Genomic DNA, 13,904 nt, shown 5'->3' with positions numbered 1-13,904 from the left:
ATTGCACGCCAGACTGACTGCTTCACAATCTCCGCACATGCAGAATCCACTACACCCACTCTGGCTGCGTGACTGACAGACTGGACATCGCGCTAATCCACGGACGTAACCGTCAGATGGCGGCAATTGTCCGATACTGACACCTAAGAAATTCCGTCGAAACACGTGCTCTCTCCATCTCAAGTGGCCACATCCTGTTATGTGCCACTACCAGAATTGCAAGTGCCATTAGTTGCACTCTGACTGAACTGCAAATAAATCTGCCAATGGATGTCTTGGAAATATTCCCTCACTCCATCAGATTGATTTACTAGTTAATTAAACCCATACCCTTTGTGTGGGACAGTTCGTCCTTGCTTCTTTTTGGTGGATACTAGGAGTGGAATATCTGGCAGGATTCGATCGCATAGCTGCCCTGTTTTCAAACCTTACTGGATTTGTTTCTCCTTGCCTCTTATGGATACTGACACATTTAGGTCATTTGGTGGCAAGTCCATGACATGGGAGGTAGAGACACTTAAACCATGATCCATTAGGTAGCAGTAGTCGTCATGGATAGATATCAGCGATCACTGAAACATTCATACATCTCACGTGCTCATGTCACGATGATCACACGGAATGCGGAAATAATCTGCTGCCGCAACAGCAGCCACAGACATGGATGCACGTGTATGACAGTGTGCACCATCCCCATGGGTAATTGGAATGGTAGGAATTTGGATGATATCAATACGTCCAGTGCCAACACTTGTCAGTGATCGATATTGAATCGCTCAATTTTCCACGGAGAATACATTCAACATAAATGATAATGGATACAGCTCAATGTGTACTGAGTATTAGTTCGCTGTCCAGCTAAGACTTCACCTGGAGCTGCAGGCTAGAACCGGCTAGCCGATTGGCTGGAACTCTCCTTTATACCTGCCTCTCTCAAGAGCCTTAAGCTGGAAATGCTCATTCGTTCTAGCCACAGGCTACATATGCCATGTGCCCATATGCCAAACGGTGCCATCCTAGGAAACCAGCCACATATTTATCTCTGTAATTATAATTAAAAAATATGATTAGAGGCCCCATCTGATGACATTCGATATTAAGCGATGAATCGGAAATAACCTCCTTCTGATAGCCGTGGCTCTGGAATAATCAGTATCGATATCCTTTTATGACTGGACATAACTTTCACATAAAATCCTTCAGCACCCTTAAGGCTATGAATGTGCTGAAATTACAATCTCCCACATCAAAACCATTCCACTCTTATGACTGGACACAGTCATCTTCATTGCCTATGTCAAAACTATGACCACAGTAACTTTACATCTAACACAAACTTTATAAGCCTGCTGATCACTGCAAATGTATCACATATCCCGTAGTAAGTATAATACTTCGTCACTAACTGAATGCTGGTGGCACCAAATAATACTCAGCGAAAATCCGTGATGGATGGACATGATTCATTTGTTTTTCTTGCGAGTGGTACCAACGTGTCTCAGGAAGAGAAACATAACAGTCTCATAAGCGGCAAGCTGTTAAAAACACGATCGCAACGAGCATGTCATTGTCACCCGCATAAAAAGCAGTCTTGGTTCTACACACACACACACACACACACACACACACACACACACAAGTATCGGTAACGATATCCATGTTAAAAACTATACGTTTTATAAATCGAGGCATGGTATTGCTTCCTAATGAAGAAGTCTTCTACACAATTACCACGACAGTGAATAACGACGGTGATCGTGGGGTGTAAACACATCAAAAGTGTTGGTGCATGTCGCCAGCGGTGTAAGCTCGTAATGAAATCACCCTTTATCACTAAATAGAAAGTGATTCGCCTAAGGACCGTGGTATTAAGCTGATATTTGCAACTCCCTCATGCCATTGATAGATATTTCCTACAATAACGAACAGCATTACAGCATTTGTAATTCATTCTATATCAATGCCATGCAGACAGTGTAACAGAGGTTCTGCTATACATCCATGGGCTATAGGCGATGGAGGATAATGAGAATGATCACATACTGTAGATGGTGTGCTATTTGAAGAATCACTTAAAAATGAAGCTCTAGGTTGAAGTCATAAGAAATGTACAAAATCCTATTATCAATAAATTGGCTTCTCATATCTATTTTCACACCTTCTGGCAGAAATAGTGTCTGCAATTTGGAATGAAGTCTCTCCATTAAACAACATACTTGCATTGGATCCTATGGAGATGTCTTGTAATAGTTACAGCCACTGGTGAGTCATATTCGTGGCACCCTCATATCTTGGAAAGAGTCACCTTTTCAATATCTATCTGCTGAGCGACCCATACAGTAAATTTCAAACATGGTTTTATTAGACAGTCCGTCTGCATCTTGTAACTCTTCCTCAGTCTCTGCCTCGCCCTCCCTGCCGCTTTGTCTATGTGATGGACCCAGTTTAAGTCAGAATTGAGCAGAACTCGCAGAACACTATATCCTCCATCTTCTGCATCCATGGAGATACAGCATGAGCTAAGGCAAGAAGACCTTATTTTGACCACTTGGTGGAAATAGGATCATTTTGTCGTAGCTCTGCCAACTGTGTACAATGTCTAAGAACAGCGCCAAACGAAGCTTTCTCTTGCAACACTAGGTAGCAGAAAGGACAGTGTGACTAGCTACAGTAGTGTTTCTTATCAGGAAAGTTAGGAAGACTCCACATCGTGTGGGAACTGTAAGCAGGATGAGGACTTTGCTAATGCATTGTGATGAGTTTCCAAATTGCATACAGGTACTGCTTCCCTTAGGATGCATTCAGGCCTGTCACCCAAACGTTCGCTCTATCCCCATTATTTTGTAGCATCCAACAGAGAAAAAATCTCCACTAATGTTATCTGGTAAATAACTTGATAAAATATTACCACATCCCTCTCTTGTGATACATCGAAAACAAATACGAACTGCGTGCTGACATAGAGCATATGTGGCGATTCTATAATATATACAGGTAATGGCCGATTGCACAGACCAGCGTAAAGTTTCATCACCCGCGCTGTAAAAGGACCACACCTAATATCCCACAGACTATCAGTTGGGAGAGAGAGAGTCCCTGTGTTGTGTATTCATAAGCAGTTTGATACATTGTTTTTTCTGCTGTAACACACCAAGCAGCGTTCAACTACAGCATTCTACAACGCCACACATTTTGTTTTTCCGCCAAACCTTCGAGATCTGTGTCAGGTGCTAAACTGAGATTAACACGGTTTGATCCATTGGCTCTCACATAAAGCTGGATGTTACATGGTGTAAACTACGCTGCTCCCACAATACACAGGATGACTGAATAGTGGAGTGTTTCCAAACAGCTGCCTTGAGGTGGTGACATCTACATTTAATCTCATATTTGACAGTGATGGTGTAGCTTATGTGTAGGTGTTCCATTTCGATTGTTTCCTTACATTGCAGTCATGTACATGATCACTGTTTCAGCGCTGGCCATCCCCGGAAGGTGTTGCTCCCACAAAGACTGTCTCCAACTTAAACATGTGGTGACAGTCAATCATTATGCAGTAATCAATAGTGTACCAGTGGACAGATGGGATGTAAAAGACAACTCCCATGTACAGTAATGAAACCACCTGGTTTCCTTGGATGACACCGATTGGTGTGCGAGGCTTCTGGCGCAGGTAGCCTGTGTCTGGAACAAATGGGCAGTTCCACTTTAAGGCTCTTGTGAGTGGCAGGTACAAAGAAAAGTTCCAGCTGGCTGACTAGTCGGTTCTTGCCCATAGCTGCAGGCATGAGTTCTTCCAGTGACACCTTGTGGATAACTGAAGAGCAAACTAATACTCAGTATGCATTGGACTGTCTGCAATCATGGGTGGTGCATGAATTTTCCATGGAATACTGAGCGATTCAGTATCGATCACTGTCAAGTATTGGTGCTGGGCATATTGATATCATCCGAATTCCTACCACTCCAGTTATCCTTGGCTGCCATCCAAGGTTCACTATGGCGTACATGCAAGTCCATGACTGCGACCTCATTCGCAGCGACAGATTATTGCCATGCTGTGTTTACACATCGGGTCATGAACACGCTGGATGTACGAATATTTCAGCAATCTATGACATACAGCTACGACAACTATTGCTGCAGACTATATTGTGGTTTAAATGAGTCATGTTTAGTGCTTCTCAATATGTTGCAGTCGACTCCATCTTGAAATGGTGTTTGATGTTGTCTCTATCGTATTATGCAGTAGCCCCTTGCTCCTTGAGCCATGTGCGGCTCTGGTTGATGCCGTTTGTAGCTTGGCATCTTGTACTAGCAATAGTGGCGTCTTGTTTTCTTAGTGTGTTCACTGGCGCCACTACGTTTGATTACCTGGTCTGTCCATGAGTAGCAGCACCAGCGCTTATCGATACCATCTACTGCCTCTAGTATATCCGGGGGAGTTGGACTGGAGCAGCAGTGAGGTTCAGACAGCCAGTACTCGCCCGACCCCTGGAGACATACATGCACTGTCAGACAGAAGGATGTGGTCGCGTGAGTGCATGACCACGTCGAGGACTGGATTCAGCGAGCTTTAGTTGAATGGACTGTGATATTCGAGTAGTGCAACTTTCACTTGTATGTGTGTGCGTCTCCCCGTCAAAAAGTTTATGTATTTGTTGTGCAACCAAGACTAACTGATTATGGCCCCATCCACAATTGTAACACTACACTGCCCAATCCTGAGAACCCAACTCTCACTCCTAATCCGAATTTAGTGGAGAGAACCAACTTAGGCATGGAAATGGAAATGAGCGTTTGGCGTCATTGGCCGGGAGGCCCCTCACGGGGCAGGTCCGGCCGCCATATCGCAGGTCTTATTGCATTCGGCGCCACATTGGGCGACCTGCACGCCGGATGCGGATGAAGTGATGATGAACACAACACAACACCCAGTCCCTGAGCGGAGAAAATCTCCGACCCAGCCGGGAATCGAACCCGGGCCCAGAGGACGGCAATCCGTCATGCTGACCACTCAGCTACTGGGGCGGACGACTTAGGCATTATATAGTGCTTTAAAAACCCAATCACAACATCAAATTCCCCACTGATCAATTTATCGTTTCCAATAGTGGTGTTATGAGCACACACACCAGTCCAACCCCTGCACATCGCAGGTTCGAATCCTGCCTCGAGCATGGATGTGTGTGCTGTCCTTAGGTTAGTTAGGTTTAAGTAGCTCTAAGTTCTATGGGACTGATGACGTCAGATGTTAAGTCTAATAGTGCTCAGAGCCATTTGAACCATTTGAACCAACCCCTCCACAGATTGTTTAAGGTCATAGCATGCAACTAAGCTGAAATTTGAAATTTTCAGTTACCGCCAATATAAGGGGTTTCCGAACAAATGGCTTAATTGTGTCAGTATTCATCAATAGGAGGCAAGGGAAAACAAATCCAGTGGACAGCTGTGGGAAAAAATCCTGCCAATTACACCAATCCCGGTATGTACCAATAGCAAGTAAGGGGAAACACAAAGGTTATCGATTTAATTAATTACTCAATGAAAGTGACAGTGTGAGAGAGTATTTCCAAGACATCTACAGCTGAAGGCTTGCCAAGTAAGTGCTGGTTTCTTTGCAGTTTGGTCCAGGTATGACCAACAGTACGTGCAGGTCTGACAGTGACAGGTGACAGGATGAGGCCGCTTGAGAGAGAGAGAGAGAGAGAGAGAGAGAGAGAGAGAGAGCACATATGCACTGAAAAGAATTTTTCTGATACCAATATCAAAGGGTTGTTGCCACGCTTTTGTTCAGGGATTAGCATGACATCCGGTCTGGCCCAAGTGGACATAGTGTGGCTTGCACATGTGAGAATAGAGAAGCTGTTGGCCTGGTGAGCAATACCCTGCAGTCGGTGTGAAAGATTTTTAACGCTGTAATTACGTGTGGTTAGTTATGTCGACAGTATTCTTTGTGCGATCGAGATAAAAAAGGCTGCCAAATGTTTAAGTATTCCATACTGCTTTTTCGCCCTGAAACTGTTTATATAAACAGTATTACATAGAGTGCAATCAGTTTTCCAACAAATTCCTTAAGTAAATAAATAAACTGTATTCTGAACTCTGCCTTTTGATCTATAAATTGTTTAATTAACAATATTCCACCCACTGACTTGTCTGCCAAAATTTGTTTAAGCAATATTCAATATACTACAATCGATTTCCCGCCAAATTATGTAAATAAATAACTAAACAACATTCTATACACAGCGTTGTATCCAATAAGTTATTTAAATAAACAATATTCCACACATTGCCTTCTCTACCAGAAATTGGGTAAACAATATCACATACACTGCAATCGATTCCCCACCAAAGAACCAATAAACTGAGCCTTTTTACACCAATTTCGATTGGGGGATGGGAGGAGGAGTGACAGGGTTTCCCTGAGGTGGAGGTGTTAATTAATTGATTTATTTAATTAATTAGTCAATTCATTTGGTATCAGAAGTGTGCTTGTATTGGCGACGGGAGTTCCCAGATGGGCTAGGGAGGAGGTGGAGGGGGAGGGGTTCTTGGAAGGATGGATTATCCCAGGGGGTTCATAATTCACTTAGTAGAACAATAGGTTAAGGTCCAGCCAATCAGAAGATCTCAATGGGTTTACCTCTGAAAGTATGCTTGCCCCTGATGTAGGCAATCCGCACTAACAAAATGTTCTGATACCTCCATACCCCACTACACTAACACTCACAGTGTGGTTAAAATACATATTAATATAGCAAATACTGATGATCAGGTGTCAGACATTTTCAGTTATAAATAAATGTCTACCACATGAAAGGTATTGCACTATCATTACAGTGAACAGCAGTCAGGTACGGAAAATTGCTGTAAAAATGCTGTTGTGAGCGTCACAGCAAGTTTTTGTTTCGGTGCGATCAGTTTTCTAAATGGTGTCGACTATGACACGAGATAGGGATCAGTTATGAACGGTAGTTTATCCAATCTGAAATAAGAAAAGATGAACAATGAAATGTGTGAAAGAATATGTCGTACAGAAAATAAAGAATTGGTATGTCTTCACCCAACTTCGCCTATCTTTCGTGTAGGTTCATGGCATAGATAATAAAATGCATCGCACCCTTCAGTGGGTCCCGACCCATACCTCAGTGGCAGTCCAATATTAGCTACCGCTGGCGACTGCCGCTTCCAGATGGGAACGTCAGTTCCGCGAACCGCCGCGTCCTCGCGGGAAATGTTTGCCTCTGGCGTTGCCGCATGCTGCACTACCGCTCTACCAAATGGAAAGACGCACAACATGTACCCACATGAACCGGAGAGATCACACTGGACGCCAGTTGAAACTTGCAGTGCATCGTCGTGGGAAGCTTCCTCACACTTTGGATGACTTCAGCAGGGGCGGCCGTCGAAGAACAGGGCAGGCTTGACGAGCTGCCTCAGCCAACACGTGTACGGCATGCGAAGAAGAATCCAAGCGAAGCACAGTGCTTATGGAGGCAGACGGTAATATCGAAGATATTTTAATTATTTTGGCTATTTTTTGTTATTATTTCAAGGGAAAGCAACTTTTTCTCAGTTCCTCCCTCGGGTCCTCTTGGTTCAAAGCCGACACACTTTTACTGAGCGGTATATACAACCTGGCAAGGAAAATAATATACCGAGAAGACGAGGTCCTATGTCAGTGGAAATACATTCATGTACACGTTATCGACGGGTACGTGAATGCCAGCAGGGGTGGCCGAGCGGTTCTAGGCGCTTCAGTCTGGAACCGCGGAACCGCTACGGTTGCAGTTTCGAATCCTGCCTCGGGCATGGAAGTGTGTGATGTCCTTAGGTTAGTTAGGTTTAAGTTCTAGGGCACTTATGACCTCAGATTTTAAGTCCCATAGTGCTCACAGCCATTTGAACTATATTGATACGTGAATGCGTGGAGTGGAGATCGCATGTGACAGGTAGAATGGGCATGAAAGTGAATCAGTGCTCTTTGTGTTTAGCGTTGTTACCAGGCCACGTATTGTGTATAAGTGGCGTAAATAGCGTCATATCTTCAGTGATCACTGTGAAGAACTGACAGATGATGTATATTCGTGCCAGATAGCACGTGAGAGAGTTTTAAACCGGCCTAATTATGGGTCTCCATTTGGCCAGCTGTTCGAATCGCACAGTACCCAGATTTTTGGGGAATTCCTATGTGACTGAGGCCCGACGTTAGCCTCATCGTGAAGATACCAGCCGACCACGTCAGACCAGTACAAGGAAGCATGGCCACCGGGTACACGAAGTAAGATTTGGAAAAACCGACCAGTTAAAATCGTTACCGGTAATTCATATCTGAATAACCGGTGTTGTCGGCACTCGGTTATGACGGTGTTTTCTAATTTTTACTAATAACCGAGTAAAAACGCGAAATATCAATTAGACATAGCAAGAGTGGCAAAATGTTTCGTTTTTAAGTAAACCTTCTTCTAAAATGGAGTAATCATTATTCGTAAAATTTGCAACGGTTTAAAATATTGCGTTATTATATGAAATGGGAAAGGCGATCAGTGCTGTTTTAACAACAATGCCGACAGAAACGAGCAACAAACACATGGCATAATAATTATTACAGCGTTGCTGAGACAATAGCATCTGTGTCGCCGTGTATTGTCTCTCAATGTACGAGTGTACGTGCAGTGAGCAAAACACGTCACACTTTGATCATACTGTATGTCCTAGCTCTCGTCGCCGAAGATCTTTTGTATTGCAGAATGGCACCATCCCTAGTCTAGAAATATTTTTAAGAACTGATGTAGCAATGAAACTCAGCTTTGAAGGAGTAAAGATCTGTCTTTCATTTCTATGGATTAATAAAAGAGGAAGGGACAGTAATAAATTAAAGACTTTAGAAGAATTTATTTATACTATAGAATAAATATTGAAACTAGCTGATCAGCTTCCTGTGGTTTATCTGCTGTAGCCCTTGAAAAGAAGCAACTTAACACGAGAAACTCTTTGGCACTCACTATTCGTAATGCTCAAATAGTGGTACGATCCCCGCTAATTGTGGAACAGCGTTTCAAAAAACTAGACTCAGTACAAGAATACTAGTGTTTTTTTCTAGTTTCCACCATTTACCACTTTTCGAGAGAAGTGGCGAATGGTTGGTGGACTAAGGTTTCTGGTACGTGGATCCCTATTCGTACCACGCTTACCCACCATATCTTACATACCATAAAAGAGAAAGCCGGATGGAATCATGGTTGGTAGTCACAATTTATAATTAAGACAGTTTCTTGACATTACGCCTTTTGAGGAATTTGCCAATTACAAATTTTGAACGAGCCACTAGATAAAGCTATGCAAATACAGTTAGATATCCAACTACTCAGTACTCAAATAAACAGACCCTTAAAAGAAAGTTATAAAAAACAGGCTTTTATAGAAACCTTAAGCATAGCAATTATCGATTACTTCACATAGCCACTTCATCAAACTCCTTAGAAACAGTTATTTTATTAAGACGGCCACACTTAAAATTCTTCACTAAAGTACCCTGATAAGCTTTCAAACCGTTAAAGAAGCACTTGTTAAAAGGTCAATTACAAACTTAACGTTGCCAGGCACTAATATCCCTCACTTTATTGTCCCTTATTAAGAAAACAGAATTACTGACAAACTTCAGAAATTCAAACTCCCGTATAGATTTCCCTCAAAACACATATAATGAAAACAGTTACCAATAAAGGGTGACTTAATGGAACTTCGACATTAGTGCCAAGCTAAAATTCAATTACATAATATGATAGAACCACTTACATAAAAAACTACAGCAGAAACACTGATCTTTAAAAATGAATGTTCACGTGCTCAGACGTGTTAATAAAAGACTACTAGAAAGAGCTGTGCAAGGAACTCAGCAGATGCCGTGCAATTTAAAGTTTAGCCAGTTGCCAGTCGCTAATATTTAAGGAAACAGGTTCGTATAAGAACAGATTACATACAATATATATTTATATATCTACCAGGTTAACCTGCCTTGGCGGAAGGAAGATAAATACCAAACTTTGGAAGGCGGTATGTGAGCAACTCCCGGTAGTGGTCAGGTTCTTAAACACTGCCAGGCCTAAAGCTCCGATGACATTTCCACCCCGCCAAGGCGGTGGCACAATCAAAGGTTTTTGCGCCAATCACAAAGACATCCGAATAACTCTGAAACGGCGGAACCTTTGACTCGAAATACGGGCAAGCGAGTAAAGGAACACGTTGCAGTACTGACAAATTGGCAACTTTAACCTTAAGTATTTTATACTTGGACAACTATTAATAGAGTGCAGGCTTTGAAAACGCCAACATAAAATCATTTGATTACAAGAAACACAGAACACTAGTAAAACTTCTGAGAAAATTTTCAAATAAAGGCTACCATTTAACTAGACCAACTGAAATCTTCCACACCCTCTTAAAGTTCGACTATAAAAGTCTCACCATAATAATAAAATTTAAATGCCTCTGAGTGCGTCAGTCAACAAAACACAATTACGACCACTTACTTCATATCACGTACACAATACGAAGGAGCGGGATCCACAGCTTCACTTCAAATTTTGTTCCCAGCGAAGTCACAGAACTCGTACCTCCAAGCTGCCCATGTCGCCAAAACGCCCGACCAATTTCACATCACAACGTGTAACGGTCATCACGCTCGTTCGGCAGCCGTTGACACTCGTCTCCTAGCTAATCTCACCAGATCTCGAAGGTTACCCTTCGAAGGCTAATACCAAATCGCTTCACCCGCCAACACGGGAGATAAGACACGCGAAAAGCAAAGATACCTTAGCTCAACCACAATCGATCTCAACGATACGTGAACAAAATAACACTGGCGCCAGCTCGCCAAGGCTCAGTTTCTTTTATAGGCCTATTTAATTCAGTATTTGGCACTATGTATCTTGAAACTGAGAAATTCAAAATTTGATTGCTACTTTTATCACGAGAAATAGTAAAAACATAAAAAGGAAATCGGTTACTTCAGAAGCCGGCTATATTGAGCGGATTTAAAAGTAAGGTTAAACTGGCATGGAAAAAAAAAAACGATGTAACTGAAGGCCGGTTGCTTTAGCGATAACCAAGCACATCGTAGCCCCATCTTATCTGCATTTGCCATCCGAGAACATGTAATTGACTCCCTGCAATATTCTGTCGTCCCTCACTATTGGCTGGAGACTCGGAGTAGCTAGACTAATGGGTTTAATGTCCCGTCGACATCGAGGTCATTAAAGTATCGCAACTGGGGAATTACTGCCACATGCGTAGGCTGCCGTTCACTCACTCACTCTCTCCCTCTATTCGTTTAGTCTGTTCCGACCCTCCTTGACCCCGTGAACCAAAGCACGCCAATTTCTTCTGTTCTGCACATTCTCCAGCAGGCTTTCCAGCCTGGAATATATTCCTTCAGTGGTGCCATTGATCCATCTCATCCACTGACGTCCTCTTCTTCTAGTACGTTTTATCTTCCGTAGCGATAGTGTTTTTTCCAGTGAAACATGCTTCTCCTGTTGTGTCCAAAGTAGGATACCTTTTGTTTTGTATCAGACATTCGGGGACCATTTTGGTTTTATGGGCTCTGATATTGACCTGTTCGTTGTCTTTGTTGTCCATGGGACTCTAAGAAGTTTCCTCCAACACCACACTTCAAAAGAGTGTATTCTTCACCGTTCCCCCTAACTAATGGTCCAGGTCTCACTTTGTACATCACAACTGGAAAGACCATAGCCCTTACAATACTTATTTGTTGCTAAGTTTGTCTCTACTCCTCAAAATCTTGTCAAGTTTTGAGATTGCCTTTCTGCCAAGCAGGAATCGTCTCTTGATTTTGTGGCTGCAGTCACCATCAACAGGAATCTGTGAACCAAGATAATTGATCCTAGATACTACCTTCATTGTTTCTCCTCCTATATGCCACGAAATGATAGGTGTAGTTGCCGAAATTTTCGTTTTCTTAACGTTCAGCCTATGGCCAGCCTTATCGCTTTCTTCTTTCACCTTCAGCAAGAGACCCTTTAACTCTTCTTCACTTTCTGCCAGCAGTATAGTATCATCTGGGTATCTAAGGTCGTTTGTATTAATCCCAGCTACTTTAATTCCGGTTTATTCTTCATCTAGCCCGAAATTTCTCATATCATGCTCTGCATACAGATTGAATAAGTAACGTGGTAATATGCAGCCATGGCGTACCCTTGTCAGAATCTTGAACCATTTAGTTATTCGATACACAGTTCTCATAGTAGCTTCTCGGTCAGAGTATAATCACCGTACGAGATGAGTGAGGTGATCTGGTACTCCCATATTTTTCAGTACTTCCCATAATTTATTGTGATCGACACAGTCAAAGAACTTTGGCATCATCGATGAAGCAGAGGTACACGTTTTTCTGAAATTCTTCATGTGTTCCTCTTCGTGCACCTGTTTCCTGGTGCAGTTTTCCAACACGACAATGCTGGTGCACATGTGACACGTATCTCTATGGACAGTGTGCCTGCTGCTGAGATACTCCCGTGGTCAGCAGGATTCCCAGACCTGTTCCACACAGTATGTTTCCAGGGACTAGCTCGGAAGGCAGCTCTGTCCCATTGCCACTACCCAGGATCTCGGGAACCAGTTACAACAAGGCCAGCTCGCCTCAGGAGATGAACAACGGCCTTACAACATCTGAACCGAATGATCTCGTGCATCCAGGACAGAGAGGGTGCAACGTCATTCTGATGAGTGTGTTCATACTGCCTTGTTTTTTTTTTTTTTTTCACATTTGGGTGGATTTTGTAATCACTGCAAGTTCTGTAATCATTGCACCCCGTGAAGTTTCATTTACTGTCTTCTCGTTTGGGGTCCTTATCCAGGGTGATTTTTTCCGCTTTGTGCAAACTCAGGGGACTGATCGATGAGAGGATACGGAACAAATAAGGTATAATTAACTCTTGTCCAGAAATGCATGGTTTCCGTGCCAGAGACCATTTATTCAGTCATACATTGTTACAGAGATTGCCACCTAGCACACGCTGTACCATGCAGCCACAGTTACAGTGTGTGTTGAAAATTGTTTCGACGTGCCTCAACGCATGCGTGTACACGTCGTAGCTTGTCCTGTCTCTTATGTTCACACAGGCCAGGCTACATCTGAACTCTGTCAAGGGCAGCATGAACACACTGCTCTAGTGTCTTCACATCTGAAATGGGCTCTGCATACATGGTACTTTTGAGGTGGTCCCACTACCAGAAATACGGTCGCCTATTATCCTGGCCCTCACATTCCGGCTACACCGATGCTGATGATTCGCTGTCACCACATCATGGGGGTTCTACGTAATATTCCACAGATGACTGTAATGAAAGTTGAAGACACCACTCCGTGTAAAGTTGGCCTCATCTACAAATAGGGTGGTTGACACAAATCTCGGAGTCGTGGTTGCCTGGTGAGGAAACCAGTGTGAAAACCGCTCCCGATGTGGAAAGTGATAAGGGTAGTAACAGTTGTGATGGAGAGTGTTCTACACGGTCGCCTGGCTTTTTCTGTACTGCTGGCTAACTGCCAGGCACTGACGTGGCGGTCGCCTTCCACAGTGTTAGTCACATTTTCCTTCAAGTCTGCTGTCCGAACATTTCGGTTACATCCTTCATGATTTCCTGCTGCCTGAAACGACGCTACCTCAGACATCAGGCGAAACACTGTTGGAAACATTGAATGCTGTAGTTATTATCGGTGGGAATAGATCTCCTGATAGAACCTTGCTGTCCGCCACACGTTGCCGTTTGACTTTCCGTAAGTAAACCCAATGTCAGCAAGCTCTCGTTTTGAATAGGGAACCACTGTGTACAACGCTGTATCACATCCACTACAAGGTGAGTCAGCAAGAGAAGTG

Source organism: Schistocerca americana, chromosome 4, assembly GCF_021461395.2.
Source record: "Schistocerca americana isolate TAMUIC-IGC-003095 chromosome 4, iqSchAmer2.1, whole genome shotgun sequence".
NCBI lineage: Eukaryota > Metazoa > Arthropoda > Insecta > Orthoptera > Acrididae > Schistocerca > Schistocerca americana.
The sequence above is the reverse complement of the archived record's forward strand: the minus strand, read 5'-3'. Positions refer to the sequence as shown.